Source organism: Canis lupus, chromosome 2 (genome assembly GCF_011100685.1).
Source record: "Canis lupus familiaris isolate Mischka breed German Shepherd chromosome 2, alternate assembly UU_Cfam_GSD_1.0, whole genome shotgun sequence".
In the NCBI taxonomy this organism is placed as follows: Eukaryota; Metazoa; Chordata; class Mammalia; order Carnivora; family Canidae; genus Canis; species Canis lupus.
In genome coordinates, this window is record NC_049223.1 from 60,184,376 (window position 1) to 60,193,618 (window position 9,243).

Genomic DNA, 9,243 nt, shown 5'->3' on the forward strand with positions numbered 1-9,243 from the left:
GGATGGCTGGGTGGTTCAGTGGTTGAGCATCTGCCTTTGGCTCAGGGCGTGATCCTGGGGTCCTGGGATCAAGTCCCACAGGGAGCCTGCTTCTCCCTTTGCCTGTGCCTCTGCCTTTCTCTGTGTCTCTCATGAATAAATAAATAAAATCAAAAGAAAGAAAGAAAGAAAGAAAGAAAGAAAGAAAGAAAGAAAGAAAGAAAGAAAGAAAGAAAGAAGAAAGAAAGAAAGAAAGAAAGAAAGAAAGAAAGAAAGAAAGAAAGAAGAAAGAGAAAGAAAGAAAGAAAGAAAGAAAGAAAGAAAGAAAGAAAGAGAAAGAGAGAAGAGAAAGAAGAAAGAAAGAAAGAAAGAAAGAAAGAAAGAAAGAAAGAAAGAAAGAAAGAAAGAAAGAAAGAAAGAAAGAAAGAAAGAAAGAAAGAAGAAAGAAAAGGAGACATGGGTTTGGGCCAAGGGCTTGCCTGAGTACCAGGACACACACACACACACACACACACACACACACACACACACACAGAAGTTCAGCTCTGCTGCTTGCCTATCAGATAACCCTGGCAAGGCATGTCAGTGCTCAGGGCCTGCCTCAGTTTCTCTACCTGAGAAATGGGGTGAACACTTCTCACTTCACAGAGCCGTGCACATATATTAAAATAACATATAGAAAATTGCCCCCACACTGCCTAAGTCATAACTTGTCAAATCTGAGCAGGAAGAGCCAGGTCCCTTCTCCTTTCTTTGGTTCATCACTTATCTTGGGATGTAGCTGAATGTCCCCTCTTCCAGGAAGCCACCCTTGATTGTTGATAATGGAGCTGAAATATTCATTTCACTTTCTTTAAGACTTTAGGGAAGTAGCACACATCATTGCAGCATGAAGGGAACAAGCAGACACTGGTGTCAGCCAGCCTGGGTCCCAATTCCAGCTCTTCATGTCCTCATTTGTGACCTTGAGACATTTATTTAACTTCTGGTACTTTGGTTCTTTTTCTACAAAATAATTTTTTTTTTTTTTTACAGAATCCTGCTTTGTCATCGTTGCTCAGATTAAATGAGTTAGTAGATGTTGAATAGCTCAGAAAAGTGCCTGGTACATAACAAATATCAGTAAAGGTTAACTAATAATATTATCGATATCGATACTATTTCTCAAAGCAGCTCAGAGGCCCCTGGCTCTGTGTGCATGTGCTTGTACATGTGCACACATGTGTGTTAGTCTTATGTGGATGACTTTCACACTGAAGTATACTATATAACCAGAAATATGAACATATCAGAAAGGCACAGCTCAAAGAATTCACACAAAGCGAACACCCCTTGCAACTAGCTTCCAGGTCTAGACCCCGAACACCACCAGCCCCTGGAAAGACCTCTCTGTGTTCTCATTCAGGAGGGCATAGCTAGAAGAGATGAAATGCTGGAAGATGCCAGTGGGAAGTGGATGTCACAACAAATACTTGAGCTCTTGGGGTAGACAGATGAGACCCAAGTGGGGTAGTAATGACAGCCTCCCTGATAGTCGGCCAGGAACAGACCCTACAGGTCTAGGCTCTGTCTCCAACTGGTTGTGAGGCTAATCCCTTCCTCTCCCCAAGTCTAGATTATCCATATGACACAAAGAGTTAGTTGTGGGGCACCTCGGTGGCTCAGTGGTTGAGTGTCTGCCTTTGGCCCAGAGCGTGATCCCGGGGTCCTGGGATCGAGTCCCACATAGGGCTCCCCGCAGGGAGCCTGCTTCTTGCTCTGCCTGTGTCTCTGCCTCTCTCTGTGTGTCTCTTATGAATAAATAAATAAAATATTTAAAAACAAAACAAAAAGTGAGCTGAGATAGCTAGAGATAACTCCTTATTGGTGTAAGGGTGTATTTCATCACTCATTTACTTAAATATCTGAGCACCTACTATGTTTCAGGCACTGTTCTGAGCACTCAATATACAGCCACAAATAAAACCAGCACCCATCCCCGTCCACCCATATTCCACATTCTAGCAGGAAGAAAGGAACAATAGATATCGGACAGGATGAGTACTCGATTTCATTTAATCCTATGATTCAAGGCAAGTGCCCTGGCTAGAGGACAAACAGCCACAACTGTCTTTCCTCCCCAGTCCCCCTTGGTCTGTGTCATGCCAGGCCACAAGGGTCTTCAAAACTGATTTTCCTGAACCCTGTTCCCCAGAGGGTGAGCGTCAGAGTCTCTCCCTCAGGGGATGAAGGTGCTGGGAGAGATTTTCCCATCTACATTATTTTTTCCAATTTGTCCAAATGGGGACAAAATATTTCAGACACACAAAAGGGAAAGTAATAGAAATGAACAACCCTGGCTTATGAGATAGAGTCGAAGCTCTTTCTATCCCTCCGTGATTGCATGGAGGTAGGATTTCTTCTGGTAAGAAGCCCTGCCCCACCCCCTGTGCTCTGTGGATTTGAAGGAACCAGTTCCCATACCCCCACACATCTGCTATTTTCCTGAAAATGAGCACTTTGCCTTAGGGGTCCCCGGCTTTCTGCCCAGAGAAAGATCTCATCAAATGCACGGAGGCCTTGGAGAATGTTCTCTCCGCAGGATGAAAATCCCACTGCTACCTCTCCCGTGGTTAGGAGGTGGGGAAAACAGGCTGGGCCGGGCGATGGGAGCCCCTGCTCTGACCCAGTCTGTGTGGAAGAGGGGACCAGAGGCTGGCGGGTGGGGGAAGACTGGAACAACACTGACCCCCAACATCAGGGAGGAGCCAGCTGAGACAAGTGATCCTGGACTAGCAGGTGCAGGGGTGATATTCCAAATATTTAGTGATTCTATCATGCAGGCCCCAACAGGCTTTTGGGAGCACATGCTGGGTGGCCCAGGCTGGGTCAGATGTCCTACCTGCTTTGCTCAAATTGTGGGAAATCTGGGATCCTAAAGAGGCCCGAAGGGAGGGAAGTTACTTGAGATCTTGAGATAGCAACTATATGCCACCTGGTTGGATCTATTTTAATGTTTTGACAACCTGTGCCACCCGGCCTAGCATGGCAGAGAGGAGCCCGGATTGCAGAGTTAACAATGGCCTTGGAAAAAGAACTTTAACGTAGAGCAGTTGAGTACAGAAGCTTCTGTTCCATCCCAGGTTGAGAGGGTCCAGCTTTATTCAGAGCACAGAGGAAGGTGGTTTTCTGACACCAGTGGCCATTTCAGTTGTCCCATGAGCACTGGTCATAAGAGGCTGCCCGTTGGCTGCCTGCAATCCACAGACTGATTTGTTCAAAGCAGAACGTTTTCATAGAAGACTGTCATGTGTTGTCAACATTGCCAAGTCGGGAAATCTCACATAAAAATCTGACTTCCGGGGGTACCTGGGTGGTGCAATCATTTGAGCATTCGACTCTTGCTTTCAGCTCAGGTCATGATCTCAGGGTCGTGAGATCGAGCCCTGTGTCCGGCTCCACACTCAGCACAGAGTCTGCTCGAGACTCTCTTTCCCGTTCCTCTTGCCCCTCCCCCACCTCAAAAATTAAAGTAAAATAAAATAAAATAAAATAAAATAAAATAAAATAAAATAAAATAAAATAAAATAAAATAAAATAAAATCTGAGCTTCCAGAGCTCTCTGAGTCTCTCTAAGAAAACCAGAAGATGGGGCAGCGAGAGGCCCAGCACCAGCCTGCGGGGTGCCTGGAGCAGCAGTGTGACGGCTACCCCCTCACCCCCCAGATCATATGTGTCCCCCACCCCAGATGACACGTGCCCTCCGGTCACCCAAGTTCCTCTGCAGCTTGCTTTGCTGGTGTGTGTTTCCTGCCTGGCCTGGAGTTTGTCACCTCTGAGAAGAGCAAAAGATGTGAAGCCAGAAGATCTGGGTTAATGTCTTCATCCTGCCCTTCTCAAGCTCTTACAACCTCTTGGAAACTCCATTATCCCATCTGTAAAATACAGGTCATGATAATTTCTTTTTCAAGGTGGTTGCAAGGATCAGATAATATTGTGCAAATCACCAAGAGGCAGAACCACATGGGGATAAAGAGCAGAAGCCTCAGAATCAGACCACATTTAAATCCTGTATCTGTCCTCGCCCGGCTGCATGACCTTGGGCGTATCCTTTAACCTCCCCGTGCCTCTTTTTTCTCATCTGTAAAATGGGTATAATAAAGGGCCATCCTGATCTGTTGATTAACACACAAAGTGCTTAGTGTGGGGGTCACATCCTATGTGCTCGATAAATGTGCATTATCATTATTATTATTATTATTATTATTATTACTGTTACTATTTCATGACCTGCTCTTTTTGTGCAAGCTCAAACTTAACACCCCTGATCAGGGCAGGACATGAGTCTGCAGAATATCACAAGAGCAATTTCTTTCTTTATACCCAGAATATTCTCTCAAGGGAGGGTCAATCTGAAGTTGGAAAATCATTCTTTAAAATAATGTTGATGTCAGTGAAGGAAAAGCCAGTCAATCAATGGTGATTACCATGTTCAGCGAGACTCTCTCGGGTTACTTTTTTCTACAATTCCCTCAAATGCTTCAGGAATCTGAAAACCTGCAGGGGCAATCGCTCTCCACACGTCCTTTAAACATCTTACGACATCCCTCTGCTGTAAACGGACCGTGGGGCTGTATCTTGGGCACCCTCAAAAGGCCTAAACCATGAAGCATGAGCATCTTTAGCTGCACCTTGAAGCTGCTTGGACGGTGCACAGAACTACCCTATTATCTCCAAGCAGTAACATGAGCGTGTCCCCCACATTCTGCTGTAAAGGTGGGCTCTGGCTGCTGCCCAGAAGCAAAGTGGAAAGAAGCCCTCTTAAGGGCCGCCTCAGATAGGAATGAAATGAACAGGATGACAAATGCGGGCCGGGGAGCCTAAGCACCAGAACCCATCAAATGCTTCCCTCGGTGATGAGAATCCCTTGCCCCAGAGTAACATGCCCCCTCCGTCCCCAGGGACCCTGTGCCCAGCAGGCTGGGCCCGCGGTGGGGCCTTTAGAAGCCCATCTAGTGGCCACCTCCCCTCCTTGCTGAGCACTTACAGCAAAACACACCGGCCCCAGCAGCGCGAGCAGTACCGTTTGCCCTGGGAGAGAAAAGCAGAGATCTCAAACAGCTCTAGGAAATCCAAACAGGGAATATTTAAAATACCAAAGGAACAGGAAACGGGGTCCAAGGCATCTCTTTAATTTGAGTCCTTTACAACGGAGCAGGAAGAGTTTTCTGAGCCCTCTGGGCCGAGGGGCCGAGGAAGCAGGGAGGTGCAGGAAGGTGCAAAGGGGGGCCTGGGGTTGCTGGCAGGAAGCAGGATCGGGGAGGTGGTGAAGTGCCCGAGCTCAGCAAGGTTCTCTCCCACTGGAACCCAAGGCGCTTAGGGCACCCGTCACAGGTCCACGCGCTCACACCGGACACCTTGTGAAAAATGCAGATTCCGATTCTGCAAGTCTGGGCTGGTGCCCAGGTTGCTGGGTTTCCAGGCAGCTCGGGGGGCTGGTGCTGCCGGCCCGGAGCCTCGGGCTTGTGTCGAAGCTGCGGTTAGAGCTGTTACTTAGATCGTGCCCGTGTCTCTAGGCCTTGGGGCGTCTGATGGAGATTATCAGGGGGCTGCCAGTCTTCGTGACTTCCCTTTGTCTTCAGAATCAAGTTCAAACTTCTTCCCAAGCCTTCGGGAGTCCACGACATCCAGCCTAGATGCCTCCCTGGGTTACCACCCCCGGACCCATGCCCTGTCCACCTCAGCCCTGCTGTCCAGACACAACCACCCGAACTGTTTGCAGTGTCTGTACACCTCTGTGCTCTGTTGCTTCTGGGCCTTTTCACACGCTGCCCACCTCTCTGTGTAGTGAACTCGGCTTTCAGATTTCAATTCGAATGACTCTTATTCCAGGAAGCCTTCCCCGATTGGGAAGGTTGATTTCACATGTCCATTCGGCCGGGTTATGAGGTGCCCGGTTATTCGGCCAAACATTATTCTGGGTGTGTTTGTGAGGATGTTTCTAGATGAGATTCACATTTGAGTTGGTAGGTTGAGTCAAGCAGATTGTCCTCCCCAATGTGGATGGGCTTTGTCTAATGCATGAAGGCCTGAAGAGAACAAAAAGGCTGGCACTCTTCAAGAAAGGAAGAACTCCTCCCTCCTGACTGGTTATCTTTTGTGGTGGGTTTTTTTTTTCCTGCCTCTGAACTTGAACTGAAATGTCACTTCTTCATGGGTCTCCACCCTCTCGGCTTTCAAGGTAGAAGTATAGCACAGGCGATCCTGGGTTCTAGCTTGCCAGCTACAGCGTTGGAGATTGTCAGCCCTCGTAACCACGTACGCCAATTCCATAGATATATATATATATATATATATATATATATATATATATATATATATATATGGATGCATGCCTTATATATGTACGAATACATCCTTATATATGTATGTATATTTATTTTTTTTTAATTTTTATTTATTTATGATAGTCACAGAGAGAGAGAGAGAGAGAGAGAGAGAGAGAGGCAGAGACACAGGCAGAGGGAGAAGCAGGCTCCATGCACCGGGAGCCTGACGTGGGATTCAATCCCGGGTCTCCAGGATCGCGCCCTGGGCCAAAGGCAGGCACCAAACCGCTGCGCCACCCAGGGATCCCTATTTATTTTTTTAAATTTAGGATTTCATTTATTTATTTGACACAGAGAGAGGGGGCGGTGAGAGAGCACAAGCAGGGGAATGGGCAGAGGGAGAGGGAGAAGCAAATTCCGGGAGCCCTTGATGTGGGGCTTGATCCCAGGACCCTGAGATCACGACCTAGGCCGAATGCAGATGCTTAACCGAGCTACCCAGGCGCCCTAAAATATTTTTGTTGTGTTGAAGTATAGTTGACATACAATGTCAAATGAACAACTTTGGGGTTGGAGCACCAAACTCCTGGGCAGTTGAAAACTTATATATAGCTTTTGACTCCCCCCCAAATTTAACTACTGACAGCCTCCTGTTGACCAGAAACCTTACCAATATCATAGTCAGTACATGCATATTTTGCATGTTATGTGCATTCTATACGGTGTTCTTGCAATAGAGTAAGCTAGAGAAAAAAAAATGTGTTATTAAGAAAATTGTAAGGGGGACGCCTGGGTGGCTCAGTGGTTGAGCGTCTGCCTTCGGCCCAGGGTGTGGTCCTGGAGTCCCAGGATCGAGTCCCACATCAGGCTCCCTGTAGGGAGCCTGCTCTCCCTCTGCCTATATCTCTGACTCTCTGTGTCTCTCATGAATAAATAAATAAAATTTTTTTTAAAAAATTGTAAGGAAGAGAAAATACATTTCCAGTCCTGTACAGTACAGAAAAGAATCTGCATGTAAGCCTATGCTGTCCAAGAGTCAACTGTAATAAATACATATGAAAAACCATATGTGTGTGTACAAATATATATCCCAATGGTTCTGTTTCTCTGGAGAAACCTGACTAATGCACTGATCTATCTGGAAATTTCCCATTTCTGTTTTTCTTGTATTTTCAACTTATACCAGGGATTTCACCTTATACCAGTAAAAATACCTTAGCTTTGTTTTAAAGCTGCATATCCCATACAATAGCCACCAGCCGTGTGTGGTGGCAGGGCACGTGAAATAAGGAAGTAGGAATTGAGGTGTGCTCTGACTGTAAAATACACATGGGAATTTGAAGACTGAATATGAAAAAAGATTGTGAAAAATCTTACTAGTAATTGATTGTATTGATTACCTGTTGAAATCATAATAATTTGGATATATCAGGTTACATTAAATATATTATTAAAATTAATTTTACCTGTTTCTTTTTCCCCCCTTCTAATGTAATTACTAGAAAATATAAAGTTACGTGTATGTCTTATGTTTATATTTTTGTTAGGCAGTGCTGCTCCAGAGCAGGGCACAGTGTGAAAAGTCCAAATCCAACAGTGTGGAAAATGCTGGAAGTTACCAGAGACTTCCAAGCTCCAGAACTTGAATTCTCTCAAGATGGTTTCATAATAAAACGTATTATGGTAAGCCATAATAGGGAGAGGCTGGTAGGCCAAATCCAGCCTGACACCTGCTTTTGTAAATAAAGTTTTATTGGAACAGAGCCACGCTGATCCATTCACATATTATCTAATGCTGCCTTCATGCTACAACAGCAGAGAGCAGAGATGAGTAGTTGTAGAAACCATCTGGCCCTCACAGCTTAAAATATTTACCATCTGGTCCTTTATGAACAAGTTTGCCAACCCCTGGTATAAGGCAGAAAGTTGAGGCCGCCGGTCTGGGGGGCAGAGGACAGTGATAGGGTGCTGACTCCACTGCTCATTATCTGGTGACTCTGGGCCTGTTACAGGGGACCTCAGAGCCTCAGTATAACAGTCTGTAAAATGGGAATCATTATAATAAGTTACGTTGTGGGTTGATATGAGGATTGAGAGAGATGACGCATCCCAACTGGCTGGCACCTAAACGATAATAATCCTTGACTGTATGTCTTTGTTTGTTGGCTCTGCTGACTTTGGGGCCCCACTCTGTGTCTTCATGGCCCCTTGCAGGGCTCACTAACTCCCCGTAAAATATTTGTCTTCTCCCCTGGCTCTTTCTGCACCTGGACTGTGAGTTCCTTAAGGGCAGAAGAGCCTGTGTCTTCTTGCCCCTTGCATCCCTGACACTTGGACGCGGAGGGTGCTTGCTGGTTTCCTTTGACCCATGCTCCCCATTCCTCTTGCTCCATGGACAGCTGACAGGGGCCTTCTCCGAGGACCCTGGGTGAGAATGTGGCATCATGAGGGCTTCCTCCACACCGACGTCCCCTGAGTGGCCTCTCCACTCGGGTCTGGAGGCTCCAGGCCCTTGGGGAGTGGAACAGGCTGCCTTTCCCCCAGTGCTGTGCCAGCCCTGTCGTGTCAAATGCCCCCCCAGCTGCTTACGGGGTGCCTCTGAGTCATCAAGGGACTGAGCAGGCCTCCAGATGTGACGGAAGCCTATTTTTATTCCCTATTGATCTCTCTTGACCAGAAACCATCATTACTCTGGTGTAAAATGGCAGCTCCCAAAGGCAAGAGCCTCTTGGCCTCTCTGGCCGATGGGTGCCCAGCAAATTGCTCCAAGCCACCGGGCAGGGAACCAAAATAACTTCGCGGGACAGCCGTCCAGGCCCGGCCCTGCCAGGGCTCTCAGAAAAGTGCTAACTTTGACCCTTTCTAACATTATCCACAGCTTTTCTGGTCTCGTCTTTTTGGAAACAAAGATGAAGCTCGCCGCTAATTGGTCTGTGTCTGCAGTTCTCGGCTCCGC